Here is a 14,552-nt window from a genome sequence, read left to right on the forward strand (position 1 = left end):
CTTCAGTCTTTCCCAGCATCAGGGTCTTTTCCAGAGAGTTTTCTCGTCGCATTAGGTGGCCAAAATATTGGAGCTTCAGCTTCATTATCTGTCCTTCCAATGAGCACTCAGGGTTGATTTCCTTTAGGATGGACTGATTTGACCTCCTTGCAGTCCAGGGCACTCGTAAGAGTCTTCTCCAGCACCACAGTTCGAAAGCATCAATTCTTCGGCGCTCAGCCTTCCTTATAGTCCAGCTCTCACAGCCATACATTACTACTGGGAAAACCATAGCTTTGATTAGACGGACCTTTGTCGGCAAGGTGATATCTCTGCTTCTTACTATGCTGTCTAGGTTGGCCATAGCTTTCCTCCCAAGGAGCAAGCGTCTTTTAATTTCATGGCTACAGTCACCGTCTGCGGTGATCTTGGAGCCCAAGAAAGTAAAATCTGTCACTGCTTCCATTTCTTCCCCTTCTATATGCCAGGAAGTGATGGGGCCAGATGCCATGATCTTAGTTTTTTTAATGTTGAGTTTCAAACCAGCTTTTGCACTCTCCTCTTTCACCCTCAACAAGAGGCTCTTTAGATCCTCTTCGCTTTCTGCCATTAGGGTGGTATCGTCTGCATATCGGAGGTTGTTGATAATTCTCCCAGCAATCTTAATTCCGACCTCTGATTCATCCAACCCGGCATTTCTCATGATGTACTCTGCATATAAGTTAAATAAGCAGGGTGACAATATGCAGCCTTGTCGTACTCCTTTCCCAATTTTGAACCAATCGGTTGTTCCATCTCTGGTTCTTACTCTTGCTTCTTGACCCTCGTACAGGTTTCTCAGGAGACAGGTAAGGTGGTCTGGTACTCCCATCACTTTAAGAATTTGCCACAGTTTGTTGTGATCCACACAATCAAAGGCTTTAGCCTAGTCAATGAAGCAGAAATAGACGTTTTTCTGGAATTCTCTTGCTTTCTCCATGATGCAGCGAATGTTGGCGATTTGATCTCTGCCTCTTCTAAACCCAGCTTGTACTTCCGGTAGTTCTCGGTTCTCTTCTAAACCCAGCTTGTACTTCCGGTAGTTCTCGGTTCGCATACTGCTGAAGCCTAGCTTGTAGGATTTTGAGCATCACCTTGCTGGCATGTGAAATGAGCGCAATTGTGCGGTAGTTTGAACACTCTTTGGCGTTGCCCTTCTTTGGAATTGGAATGTAAACTGACCTTTTCCAGTCTTGTGGCCACTGTTGAGTGTTCCAGATTTGTTGGCATATTGAATGCAGCACTTTAACAGCATCATCTTTTAGGATTTTAAATAGCTCGGCTGGAATACTGTCATCTCCGCTAGCTTTGTTGTTACTAATGCTTCCTAAGGCCCACTTGACTTCACTCTCGAGGATGTCCGGCTCAAGTTCAGTGACCGCACTATCATGGCTATCAGGGACATTCAGATCTTTCCTGTACAGTTCTTCTGTGTATTCTTGCCACCTCTTCTTAATGTCATCTGCTTCTGTTAGGTCCCTGCCTTCTTTGTCCTTTCTCATGCCCGTCTTTGCACGAAACGTTCCCTTGAGATCTCCGATTTTCTTGAAGAGATCTCTAGTCTTTCCCATTCTGTTGTTTTCCTCGATTTCTTTGCATTGTTCATTTAAGAAGGCCTTCTTGTCTCTCCTTGCTATTCTCTGGAACTCTGCATTCACTTGGGTATATCTTCCCCTTTCTCCCTTGCTTTTCGCTTCCCTTCTTTCGTGAGCTACTTGTAAAGCCTCATCAGACAGCCACTTTGCTTTCTTGCATTTCTTTTTCTTGGGGATGGATTTCGTTGCTGCCTCCTGAACAATGTTACGGACCTCCGTCCATAGTTCCTCAGGCACTCTGTCTATCAGGTCTAATCCCTGAAATCTATTCCTCACCTCCACTGTATATTCATCAGGGATATGATTTAGGTCATACCTGAACAGTTTAGTGGTTTTCCCGACGTTCTTCAATTTAAGCCGAAATTTTGCAAGAAGCAGCTCATGATCTGAGCCACAGTCAGCTCCAGGTCTTGTTTTTACTGACTGTATGGAGCTTCTCCATGTTTGGCTGCAAAGGACATAATCAATCTGATTTCGATATTGACCATCTGGTGATGTCCATGTGTAGAGTCGCCTCTTGTGCTGTTGGAAAAGAGTGTTTGCTAGGATCAGCATGTTCTCTTGGCAAAACTCTATTAGCCTTTGTCCTGCTTCATTTTGTACACCAAGGCCATGCCTGCCTGTTATCCCGGTGATTTCTTGACTTCCTACTTTAGCATTCCAATCCCCTATGATGAAGAGGACATCTTTTTTTGGTGTTAGTTCTAGAAGGTGTTGTAGGTCTTCATAGAACCGATCAACCTCAGCTTCTTCGGCCTCAGTGGTTGGGGCATAGACTTGAATTACTGTGATGTTGAATGGTTTGCCTTGGATTCGTACTGAGATCATTCTATCATTTTTAAGATTGTACCCCAGTACTGCTTTTCCCACCCTTTTGTTGACTATGAGTGCTACTCCATTTCTTCTAAGGGATTCTTGCCCACAATAGTAGATATGATAGTCACCTGAATTAAATTCGCCCATGCCTGTCCATTTTAGTTCGCTGATTCCCAAGATGTCGATGTTCAATCTTGCCATCTCATGTTTGACCACCTCCAGCTTACCTTGATTCATTGATCTGACATTCCAGGTTCCTAAACAATATTGTTCTTTACAGCATCGGATTTTCTTTTCACCACCAGACACATCCACAGCTGAGTGTCCTTTCGGCTTTGGCCCAGCCGCTTCACTCTTTCTGGCGCTACTTGGAAATACCCTCTGCTCTTCCCCAGTAGCATATTGGACACCTTCCGACCTGAGGGGCTCATCTTCCGGCGTCATCTCTTTTAGCCTTGTGATACGTTCCATGGGGTTTTCTTGGCAAGAATACTGGAGTGGGTTGCCATTTCCTTCTCCAGTGGACCACATTTTGTCAGAACTCTCTGCCATGACCTGTCCGTCTTGGGTGGCCCTGCACGGCATAGCTTATGGCTTCATTGAGTTACGCAAGCCCCTTCACCACAACTAAAGCCACAAAATCTAAACTAGACCCCATTGTGATGATCTCTAGGCACCTTTATCAACAGCAGGCTTTGTAGCTGGTCAGTCAGGACACCTTCATCACAGACCAGGTGTAAGCCAGGTTTGGGGCCTTCAATAGCACAACCCATAGAATTACGCCATTATCATCTATGTATGAACCTCTTCAAAGCTGGGTTGCAGTTAAAACTCAAAAAAACCAAGATTATGCCGATGTCAGAGAATTCCGCCACGGATCTCGGTGAGGCCAAATGCCAGTACATTCAGCCCCCCAAAATCAGTGGTGGAATGGCCTGCCACCCCCGCCCCCCCCCCCCGCGGATCTCCCCTGGGACAAAACTTTCCTGGGGCGGTTGTTCCGGGTGGCGGCGGCTGGTCTTCCGACCGGCTGCCACCACCGCCGCAGTCTGGAGGGGGTTTTTGTGCGTTTTTTTAACAGAGACGTGATAGGCTAGGTAAAGATTTACATAGCCTATCACGGCTGGGTTAAAAAAAAAATGCGTACGCAAATGGCGGCGGCTATGGCCTCCGCCATTTGCGTTCCTTATTTTTGGCCGTCTTAGTCTACGTAAATATTTACGCAGACTATTATGGCGAAAATAAAGGGGAACACAAATAGCATAGTGGGCGCTATTTGTGTTCCCTTTTATTTTCGCCGTCATAGTCTACGTAAATATTTACGTAGACTAAGACGGCCAAAAATAAGGAACGCAAATGGCGGCGGCCGTAGCTGCCACCATTTGTGTACGCGGGTTATTGTTTTTTTACCCAGAGCCCTCCGCAGCTGGAAATCCGGCTCCAGACGGCTCTGGCCTGGGCCTGGCCAGCTGCTCTGTGGAGCTGCTGCGGAGCACAGCCGGCCGTTCGAGGATTCCGGGGGGGGAACGGATTGCCTCCCGGCCCATCAAGGATTCTGGGGGGAGGGAGGGAACGCCTCCCCCCCACCATAAACAAAATCTGCAGAAAGGTAAGTGACTTTCATACGTCCCTCGATTATGGCAACCAGCTTGATTGATAACTGGCAAACAGAGGGAGAAAACTTAGAGGCAGTGACAGACTTTGTATTTCTAGGCGCAAAGATTACTGCAGACACTGACTGCAGCCAGGAAATCAGAAGACGTTTACTTCTTGGGAGGAGAGCAATGACAAATCTTGACAAAATAGTTAAGAGCAGAGACAGCACACTGACAACAAATGTCCACATAGTTCAAGCAATGGTATTCCCCATAGTAATCTATGGCTGCGAGAGCTGGACCTTAAGGAAGGCTGAGCGAAGGAAGATAGATGCTTTTGAACTGTGGTGCTGGAAAAAATTCTGAGTGCCTTGGACTGCAAGCAGATCAAACCAGTCCATACTCCAGGAAATAAAGCCAGACTGCTCACTTCAGGGAATGATATTAAAAGCAAAACTGAAGTACTTTGGCCACATCATGAGAAGACAGGATACCCTGGAGAAGATGCTGATGCTAGGAAACGTGGAAGGCAAAAGGAAGAGGGGCCGACCAAGGGCAAGATGGATGGATGATATTCTGGAGGTGACGGACTCGACCTTGGGGGAGCTGGGGGTGGCGAAGGCCGACAGGAAGCTCTGGTGTGGGCTGTTCCATGAAGTCACGAAGAGTCGGAAGTGACTGAATGAATAAACAACAACAAAATGAACCTCTGCAAATATATTGGTTTTCTCTCTCTCTCTCTCTCTCTCTCTCACACACACACACACACACAGAGAGAGAGAGAGAGAGAGAAAGGGGGAGAAATTAATTCAGTTTGCATTTTAGTGTGAACATACCTAAAAACAGGCAAGTCTACAAAACCAAAACTAATTGACCTTTCAAAATGTCAGGGGTGCCTCAGTGAGTTCTGAAGTGGATCAGAAAAGCACCGAGGCACTCCAAAGTGCCTCAAGTCACTGCTGAAGCACCTTGGTCAGCCTCGGAGATTCAGAGCTATTCTGATTCCTTCTGAAGCTCGGACAGCCTGTCTCTAAATGTATCAACTTGTGAAAGATTGGGGAGGGGGAGAGGAGGAAGAAGAGGGCAGAGGGCAGGGGAAAGGAGGCGGAGGGAGTCAGCTTTGGCGAATGACATCTCTAGTTGCCAAATCAATGAGGGCTGAACTTAACCTAGAAGTCTCCGATCAGTGACAGTGTTGGAGAAGGGGGTGGGGGAATACTGTATATATTGGAGAAAGCCTGCATTTGTTTCACAGAGAGAGAGAGAGAGAGAGAGAGAGAGAGCTGTTATGTGGTGGTTACCAGAAAGAGCTGTTAGAGAGAATTGGTTAGTTAGTTGGCTAGGTCTGTGTGGTGTGTGTGTTGTACTGCAGCTTTGTTCTTCTTATTCTTTCCTATCCAGCCCTTTTCAATTCAGCTATTCCCATTCTTTCTTTTCTAGATTATTTTTTTAAAAAACGAACAAATCTGTACTTTAGTAGTTTAGTTTCCTCCTTTCCTTGCCTTCTTCTTCCCCCTGCCCACTGCCCTTCTGAATGATTCAGCTATTCTAATTAGTTCTGTCTGTCTGTCTGTCTGTCTGTCTGTCTAAGTTTCTTTATTTAAAACACACACATGATAAAATTTAAAAAGTAGTTTCCTTGCCTTTTCCCTCCCCTCCCCGCCATTCTCAGTTCAAGACTTTTTTCATAGGTTTCCAGCTAGATCCTTAGATGATGATGATGATGATGATGTACTTTCTTTGTTCTTGGCTCTCACCCCATGCCCTTCTCAATTCCTCAATTCCTTCCCTTCCCATTTTTGAACTCTATATCTTTTCCCAAATAAATAAATAAATAGCCTTTATTTGCTTGTACGTACCTCTGTATTTGCTTTTCTTTTGCTCATGTGTGTCTCTGTGTGTGTGCTTGTGTTGTGGTCAAGCAAAGCACACATCCACATTTCAAAATACAGTGGACAAAGTAGGGATGTACGAAAGTCACTTACCTTTTCGAAGGGTGACATTCGTGCTGGGGGGCAGGCGCTCCATCCCTCCCCCCGAAATTCTGGCCGGGGCGGAGGCTCTCCATCTCTCCCCCCCAAATCCTGGCCAGCCGGCTCCGCTCCGCAGGGATTCTGCGGAGCCGCTGGCCAGATCTGCCAGCGGCCGGACATCCGGCCGCTGGCTAGCAGGGACACAAATGGCGGCGGCCATAGGCGCCGCCGTTTGAGTCCCTGCAGTCAGCTGTGATAGGCTACGTAAAAGTTTATGTAGCCTATCACGGCTGATTTAAAAGAAAAAAAATGCACCTACGCAAATGGCAGCGCCCATGGGCGCCGCCATTTGCATTCCTTATTTTGGCACGTCTTAGTCTACATAAACATTTACGTAGACTAAGACAGCGAAAATAAGGGGAACGCAAATAGCGTAGACGCGTTTTTTTTCTTTTAAATCAGCCGTGATAGGCTACGTAAAGATTTACGTAGCCTATCACGGTGTTTTTTAAAAATCTAGCCATGATAGGCTACGTAAATCTTTATGTAGCCTATCACATTTTTTTTGTGTGTTTTTAACTGGAAATGGCAGCGGTGGAAGCCGGTCGGAAGACCGGCTGCTGCAGCAGCCGCCGCCGAACTGGCGCAGCCGCCGCCGCCAGGAAGATCTGCCCAAGGTAAGTCCCATCCCAGGGGGGCCGGGGGGGCAGACCATTCTGCCACCGATTTTGGGGGGCTGAATGTGCTGGCATTCAGCCGCCCCAAGATCCGTGGCGGAATTCTCTGACATCCCTAGGACTGTACTATACACACATAACATAAATTATTTAAATAATGCCACACTTTGTGGTAAAGCAAGCCCAATATGAGGCATCTTCAGGGTCTTGGCATGGGTGCTGCCCATTGCCGAGATTTCATGTACTTCTGTGCAACCAGTGAAAAGTTGTAGCTCTTGGCTTAGAGAGTTTGAGTGGAAAACATAGCACAGCCTTCCTGCAGCATGTTTTCCCAGGTAATGTGTATTTCATTCAGCAAAAGAGTAGGGATGGCGGAGAATTTCTCCCCGAAACTTCGGGGGGCCGAGCGCCAACGTGTTCGGCCCCCGAACAAGTTTCGGGGAGAAATCCTCCGCACCCCCCCCGCACCCCGCACACCCCCCCGGGACGGGACTTACCTTCCCTGAATGTCCCTCCCGGCGGCGGGTCCGGCTGGTGGTTCGTCCGGTGTTCGAGCGGGGCGGGAGAGGCAGCCAGTCTTTCGACCGGCTGCCGCCCCCGCCATTGCAATGAAAGAAAAAAAAAAACACGTCCCCTGATAGGCTACGTGACGATTCACGTAGCCTATCACGGCAAGATTTGCAAAGTCAGCCATGATAGGCTACGTGAATCATCACGTAGCCTATCACGGGTGACTTTAAAAAAAAAAAGCGCGTACGCGAATGGCGGCCCCCATAGGGAGCCGCCATTCCCCTTCCTTATTTGGTCGCTGTAGTCTATGTCAATGTTTACGTAGACTACGGCGAAAATAAGGGCAACGCAAATAGCGTTGCCCTTATTTTCGCCGTAGTCTACGTAAACATTTACGTAGACTACAGCAACTAAATAAGGAACGCGAATGGCGGCTCCCTATGGGGGCCGCCATTCGCGTACGCACTTTTTTTTTTTTTTTTAAAGTTACCCGTGATAGGCTACGTGACGATTCACATAGCCTATCACGGCTGACTCTCCAGATCTAGCCATGATAGGCTACGTGAATCGTCACGTAGCCTATCAGGGGACGTTGTTTTTTTTTACTTTCGTGTTCGCGGCCGGGCGAGGCGGGAAGCCTCCTCCCCGGCCTGAATTTCAGCCAGGCGAGGCGGGAAGCCTCCCCCCCCGGCCTGAATTTCGGCCGGGCGAGGCGGGAAGCCTCCCCCCCCGGCCTGAACTTCGCGGGGGGAGCAGCGAAGCGCTCCCCCCCACCGCGAAAAAGCTGCGAGAAAAGGTAAGTGACTTTCGTCCACCCCTACAAAAGAGAGCCTGAGGTCACCCACTGTGAAGCTGAATAGGAAAGGGAAGAGGGGTTATTTGCACTTCAGAGAAAACTACAGCAGCCTTTAGGGATAAGTGACTTCCTCCTATCACCACTTGAACACCTAACTTGTCTGATTATCTCTTTACGACCTTTGGTTTGAGTTTCTAAGAACAGCACATTTTACCTGTTTCTAGCACAAAAGCTACTTGGACAAACTCTCTGAAATATGGCAGGTTAAATCACCTCCATGGGGGCTGGCAGGTCCCCTTATTTCATGCACTTATGTGGAAATAGGGAAAAGTTATAGCTCTTTGCTTTGGAAGTTTTTGTTGGAAAAAACAATTTTTACCTGCACCTAGCACAAAAAACTACTGGGCCAAACTGTCTAATATTTTGCAGGTCGAATTCTCTGCATGGGAGCTGCCAGCTCCCCAAATTTCATGTATTTGTCTTGAAAAGTGAAAAGGTTATGGCTGTTTCTGTTTTCCAATGCAAGTCAATGGGAAAACATCAAATCTGAATAATTTGGATATCCGAATCTCGCTTTAGATCTGAATCCGAAGCAAAGTGGATAGGTCTGAATTGTTCTGAGGCAAAGTGGGGCTGCTTCAGAAGGTCAAAATCAGCATCCAAAGCAAAGCGGGGGGGGGGTCAGTGCACAGTCCTAATTGTCATCTGCCCAGGGCAGTATGTAAACAAAGGTTGTTAAATAAATGTAGAGTGGTATATAATTCACATAATAAGTAAATAAAACACAAAACAAATGTGAGGCCAGCTTTCAATCAGTCATTTTTGGCACTTTGGTCCATATATATCCTGAAAAGATTTCAATTATGATTAAGAAAGAAATATTACCCATGGTCCATATTAAAATGCTGTTAAAACAAAACAAAACACTGTAAGTAACCATTCGAATAGACAAGCCTGTTTCTTCAGAATATAATACTGAGAATATTACAAGTGATACTCAGCTGAATCATACTTGGCAGACTCATTGGGGTCAATGAGAGATACGTTTGGCAGGACTTACTTGAGCCCATTCACACATAACTGAAAAAGTCATAGTCATTTTAGTAAAATATGGAAAGATGCCAGAAACGTAAGGATTAGGATTCCAAATTAATTATTATTGTTCTCCCCTTTCATTTATGAATTAGGTACAGCCTCTTTCTGTATGTACGGAGAGTTGCCTCCCTGGGACTAGCAAGCAAGTGCAAGAAGGAGAGCCATTCTGTTGTTATAATTGTATCCCATGTCCAGAAGGGAAGATTTCAGACCAAGAGAGTGAGTTGGCTGAATCACATTCTGCCATTATAACAAGAAATCAGGAGGCAGTAGGTTCTATGGTGTATAGTGAAAAATATCTCAGTGAGTGATCTGAAGCTTCATGGTTTAGGAGTGGTGGGATGGAAGATGGTCCAGGCTGATTTTGAGGTACAAATAGAAATAAGTCTATTTGTAAATTTATTTCTAAATAAATTAAAGAAATTTAAATTTTTATGAGTGCCAACCAGCAGTTTGGCAGGTATTGACTTTTCGGGTCCCTCCATGGGCTTTACTTTGTAGGAACATCCCTCCATTTGTACCACATCTTTTGAAAAATAGTTTGTCATTTTAGGTAAACATGCAGGGGTAATATGTGCTTCTCCACAGAAGAAATCTAAGGTATTTTTAGGGTTTGGAAAAAGTATAATTTTAGACACCATTCAGCTTATGGAATTTCATAAATTCAGATTTGCAGGATGGAAAGAAAATAGAATGGAGTGATTCTTGGAATAGATTCTTGGAATCCAGCCTCATTGGGGTCCGCGGCGGAATTCTCCAACATCCCTAAAATCACCCCTTGCAGATTTCATCGTACCAGTAGAATGAGATATTTTATTGATATGATGGGAGAATTACAGGATATTATTAAGATTTATGGCATCTTTATTAGATCAAGACCTCATCTTTTTAATTTCAGATACAAACAAGTGTTATAAATGTGCAGACAAAAAGTATCCAAGAAAGGACCAGGATCTCTGTATTCCCAAGGTCATTACCTTCTTGTCTTATAAAGAACCTCTGGGTCTCAGTTTAGTCTTCTTTGTTCTTTCCTTTTCTTTGATCATAGCTATGGTGCTAGGAATATTTATGAAACACCATAACACTCCTATAGTCATTGCTAACAACTGGGACCTCACCTATGGTCTCCTTATCTCCCTCCTGTTCTGTTTCCTTTGTGTGTTCCTATTCATTGGCCAACCCCAGAAGGAGATGTGCCTCCTCTGACAAACCACTTTTGGCATCATCTTCTCAGTGGCTGTTTCTTGTGTGCTAGCAAAAAAAAAAACATCACTGCAGTTCTGGCTTTCATGGCCACAAAGCCAGGATCTGATCCAAAAATGGGTAGGGAAAAGGCTGGCCAGCTCCATTGTTCTTTCCTGCTCCTTCAATCAGGCAGCTGTACTGTGTGGAGACAGGAAAAGGAGAAAATTTGCAGAAATGGTCAGGGCATATTCCTCCACTCCTATGCTTTGCTACAAACCACATTTCACTGTGAAAGATTTTTCTACATAAAGGGCTTCTTCATAAAGAGCTTTTGTTCTGCTATTGAGATTGATTACTCATGGAAGTTTGCAGGTCCTTTAGATGATGCCATCAACCTCCAGGGCATTTCCTGCACTAAATGGTCTTTATTCCATCTTTTAAAAGATCAGAGATAATAAACTAACGAAGTACAATGCTTGAGTTCCACCTGAGTTCCCTCCTGAAAAGAGAAAAACCCTCAATAAGAAGAGCTAGACCACAGTGCCATCTAGCAACTGTATAATGAAATATATGGAGGACTCCGATAAGGGAGGAAAGGGGGGGAAGGGAGGGAGGCATGTGTAAAGGGAGTCCATCATGATCCTGCACTTAAATTGAAGGTAGAAAGCCCTGTTTTAAATGCGGGATTTTAGGCTGGTGTAGAGATGCTCAAGATGTTTCCATTCTCTACTGTCCTATTATTCATGCCTCAAGATCATGGGCTCTGGCAGAAAACCAAGCACAATTTTAAATTAAAGTGATAGCAGAAGACATTGTTGTGAAGAAATGTCTATGAGAAAGACATTTGGTTCTATGTTGATATCATATGGCCTTCTGGTTAAATTCCAATCAAGTACATAAGTCCTTTATTGCTTTTCTGATTAATGTACATATATCTATTTATCCAACATCATCAATTCTTGCTGCTTTTCCATGGTAAAATGATGACCAAGGTTAAACAATCCACTAATAATTTATACCAAGATCTAAGAAAAAGAGAAACATGAAAAAAAAACTAAAAAGGACAAAAATGACACTTCTGATCTAAAGCCACAAAACCTAAACAAGGTGATCTCTGGGCACCTTCATGAACAGCAACCTTTGTAGCTGCTCAGTTAAGACCCCTCCCTCACAGGCCAGGTGGAAATACGCCAAGTTTGGGGGCTTACAGTCATCAATAGCACACAGCCCATAGAAGTACACTCTTAATATCTAATTCATAAAACTATTCACAATAGAATGGTTCTCTCCCCCCCTGACACACACTCACAAGGAAAGGGGGAGAAATTCATTCCATTTGCATTTTAGTGTGAACATACCTACAATAGGCAATATACGAACCGAAACTAATTTACCTTTTGAAATGTGCACTTCAGTGCATTTTGTAATTGAGTTCTTCAATCAAAAAGATGCATGTAAAATGTGTATATTAGAGGAAATAATATTAAAAATGCATTACATAAGGAAAACAAGTGTATGTTGGGCAAAATGCATATATTAGGAGAAATGTGCACAAAAATGCTTTCCTGGCTAGATGTGGCACAGGACAGGTGTGCTTAGGATCACCCACAAATTATTTAAGAAGTAATAGCAGCCACAATGGGAGAGGTGTTGGACTGGGTCAACTGCAATAGATAAAATGGGTCTAAACCTTTTCCTGGTACCGCTCTCTTGGTAAAAAAAAGTACTCACACTTTTGAGGCTTGTGTTTGTCCCACGGAGGGGAATTTAAAGGTCCTTAATTTCTGTGAACCACCCAGAGAGGTGCAGTCGAACTGGGCCTGCTTGTGGACAAGCAAGCTGGAGTCCGGGGTTGTGGGGGGAGCCACCAGTAGCTCGGAAGGCCTGACCCCTTGGACAGATTCCTCCGACATCCCTAATCACCACCTCTTTCAGGTGGCCTGGGACCACAGCCTCTCATAAGGAGGCATGAGTCAGCTAGCCAATGTGGAAATGGTTGCTTGAACTTGTCCAAGTTGCTTCTTAACATCCTCTAGCAGAACAACTGAAATACATCCAACAAAACTGGACAACGCTGTGCTCTGGATACCTGACCTGATTCACCTGCTGTAACACTGGAGTCCCACCAGAAACAAGTGATTTTATTCAGGAATTGCCTTGCAAACATATCATAGTGGGCCTCTGATGGATCCACTGGATTATCATAGTCAGCAAAAATGAAGCCCCAGCCAATCCTGAAAAGCTCTACTGGGCAGCACATAGAAGATTCAAATGAGGCAGAGAGATATTGGGGGTTTTGCTGCCTTCACTGCCCTAAATATACCTCAGTATAGTCACTCACCAATGTTCAGTTACATCCACTGGGAGTTTTCCTCCATTTGAACTCAAGCCATTTCCTATTTTGTTTCTTTGCCCTTAGCTCTAGGGTATATCATGGATCCATATGAGCTCTACTATGGAGAGGACACTCGGGAGCAATCATGTCAACTGCCTGGGTCATTTCTGCATTCCAAAAATTGACCAGGGTTTTGACAGGATGCCAGCTGTATCACCTGGAAAAACCTCTAGAACCTTCTGCATAGTATCTGGATCCATTAGCCTCTGTGCAGCCCCATGGCATTCCAGCTAAAGAGAGTTAAAACTTTCCCCCACAACCATTTTTCCCTGGAAATTCACTGCCCCCCGCCCCGAAAGCTAAAAAATGGAAACGTATAGAATGGATAATTTTGTTCTGATTTAACCCCACTCTCCCCCCCATCTGTGAGGAGAATGGAATGTCAGAGGGAGAAAAAACTGATGTGGGGGGGAAGGTTTAATCCTCTGCCCCCCCCCCAAACACAATGATCTTGACCCTAATTACAGTTAAATGCACTTAAATGAGAGTAAACGTTCAGCACTGAACCTCTGGACTTTCAGAATTTTCAGGACATTTCAAATTGTGCAAGTGCACAATTCTGGAGAAGAAAACAACTACCGCAATAAAACCCATTTTAGTACAAATAACATGGTGGGAGGAAGCAGCCAAGGGAAGGAAGATCTTAGGGTAAATCTCTGCTTACTGGTGTGGACAAGAAGTTGCGGCATGTAGTGTCAATTTCCTGTGACAGTGTGGACAGTACCCGGAAAATCTTCCTGGTACTTTACTGTAGAAGTCCAAAGATTGGTGGTGCTAGAAGCTCTCACTCTGGAAGGGAGCAGTGTGAAAGAGTAAACTTCTGTTCAGAACGTGTAATAAACACGTTTTCTTCACAAATTCCACAGGGAATCCCCATCTTTGACTGAATAATTGACTTCCAGTTTGATAGGACGGTAATTAATTCTGATACTCATCTAAACCTCAGTGAAATTTCATTAGCCAAAAGCAAAACTAATAACAGAGAATCTCCAACTTTAACTTAGCAATTACCTTCCTGAGCCTTTTTGTAATCAAAAGACTAATTAATTCTTCTGCTCTTCTAACCCCTGTGGAACTTTACTGACCACTAGCAAATCCTATAGTGAAGACTGTGGAGGAGGTTTATATATGTACCCAGTACTATTTATTCCTAGGGAGAAGGGCTAGGAACAGGTGAGGGTATGCTGTTCTGATCTTGGATATGCCAGGGTTCAGGTGTTTCAGGAGACACTAACTTTCAGATACAGCAGTTTTAATCATGTATAGCGTAGTTATAGTGCTGCAGAACAATAGAAAGTTCTATGTCTAGAAGTAATATTTCCATTTGCACTGAGAATGATAGTTTTGGTGGTCTTGCTGGTACTGTTGCCTCACCTGGTATGCAAGGCTCACATGATGAAATGCAAGGACCATAATCCACACACCTCATTTCACACATATCACCAGCCAGGAGACCTCATGATTGGTGGTGTTGTTACTCATGCTGGCCTCATCTCCAGTTCAGAAATAATCTTCACTGGAGAACCCCTGCCGGCAGCATTGGAGGATCTTGTGTAATGATTTAATCGTTAATTGTCCTTTTGAATTACTTTTGTCATTGCAATGTTCAGTCATAGAGCTGCACCCTTAGAAGAGTGGGTTCTTGGCTTAGGATGTAGAAAAGTTAATGCAATTTTGAGGATGCTGAAGAAAACAGGGGTCTTTTACTCAGTAGGAAAAAGAAAGACATCATGGAATATTTGATCTTTTAAATGCTATTTCACTCCTATGTATTTCTTTATATCATTTTTAACTGACCCTTCAGCTGAAAAGACTCCCAGGGTGTCTTACAAAGGCAAAGCCTGGAGAATCACACACCTACCACTTCTAGAGTCCCTTATCTTATCAACATTCCTTA

The sequence above is a fragment of the Heloderma suspectum genome, chromosome 6 (assembly GCF_057233095.1).
Source record: "Heloderma suspectum isolate Gila_16-S chromosome 6, 16-S_ref, whole genome shotgun sequence".
In the NCBI taxonomy this organism is placed as follows: domain Eukaryota; kingdom Metazoa; phylum Chordata; class Lepidosauria; order Squamata; family Helodermatidae; genus Heloderma; species Heloderma suspectum.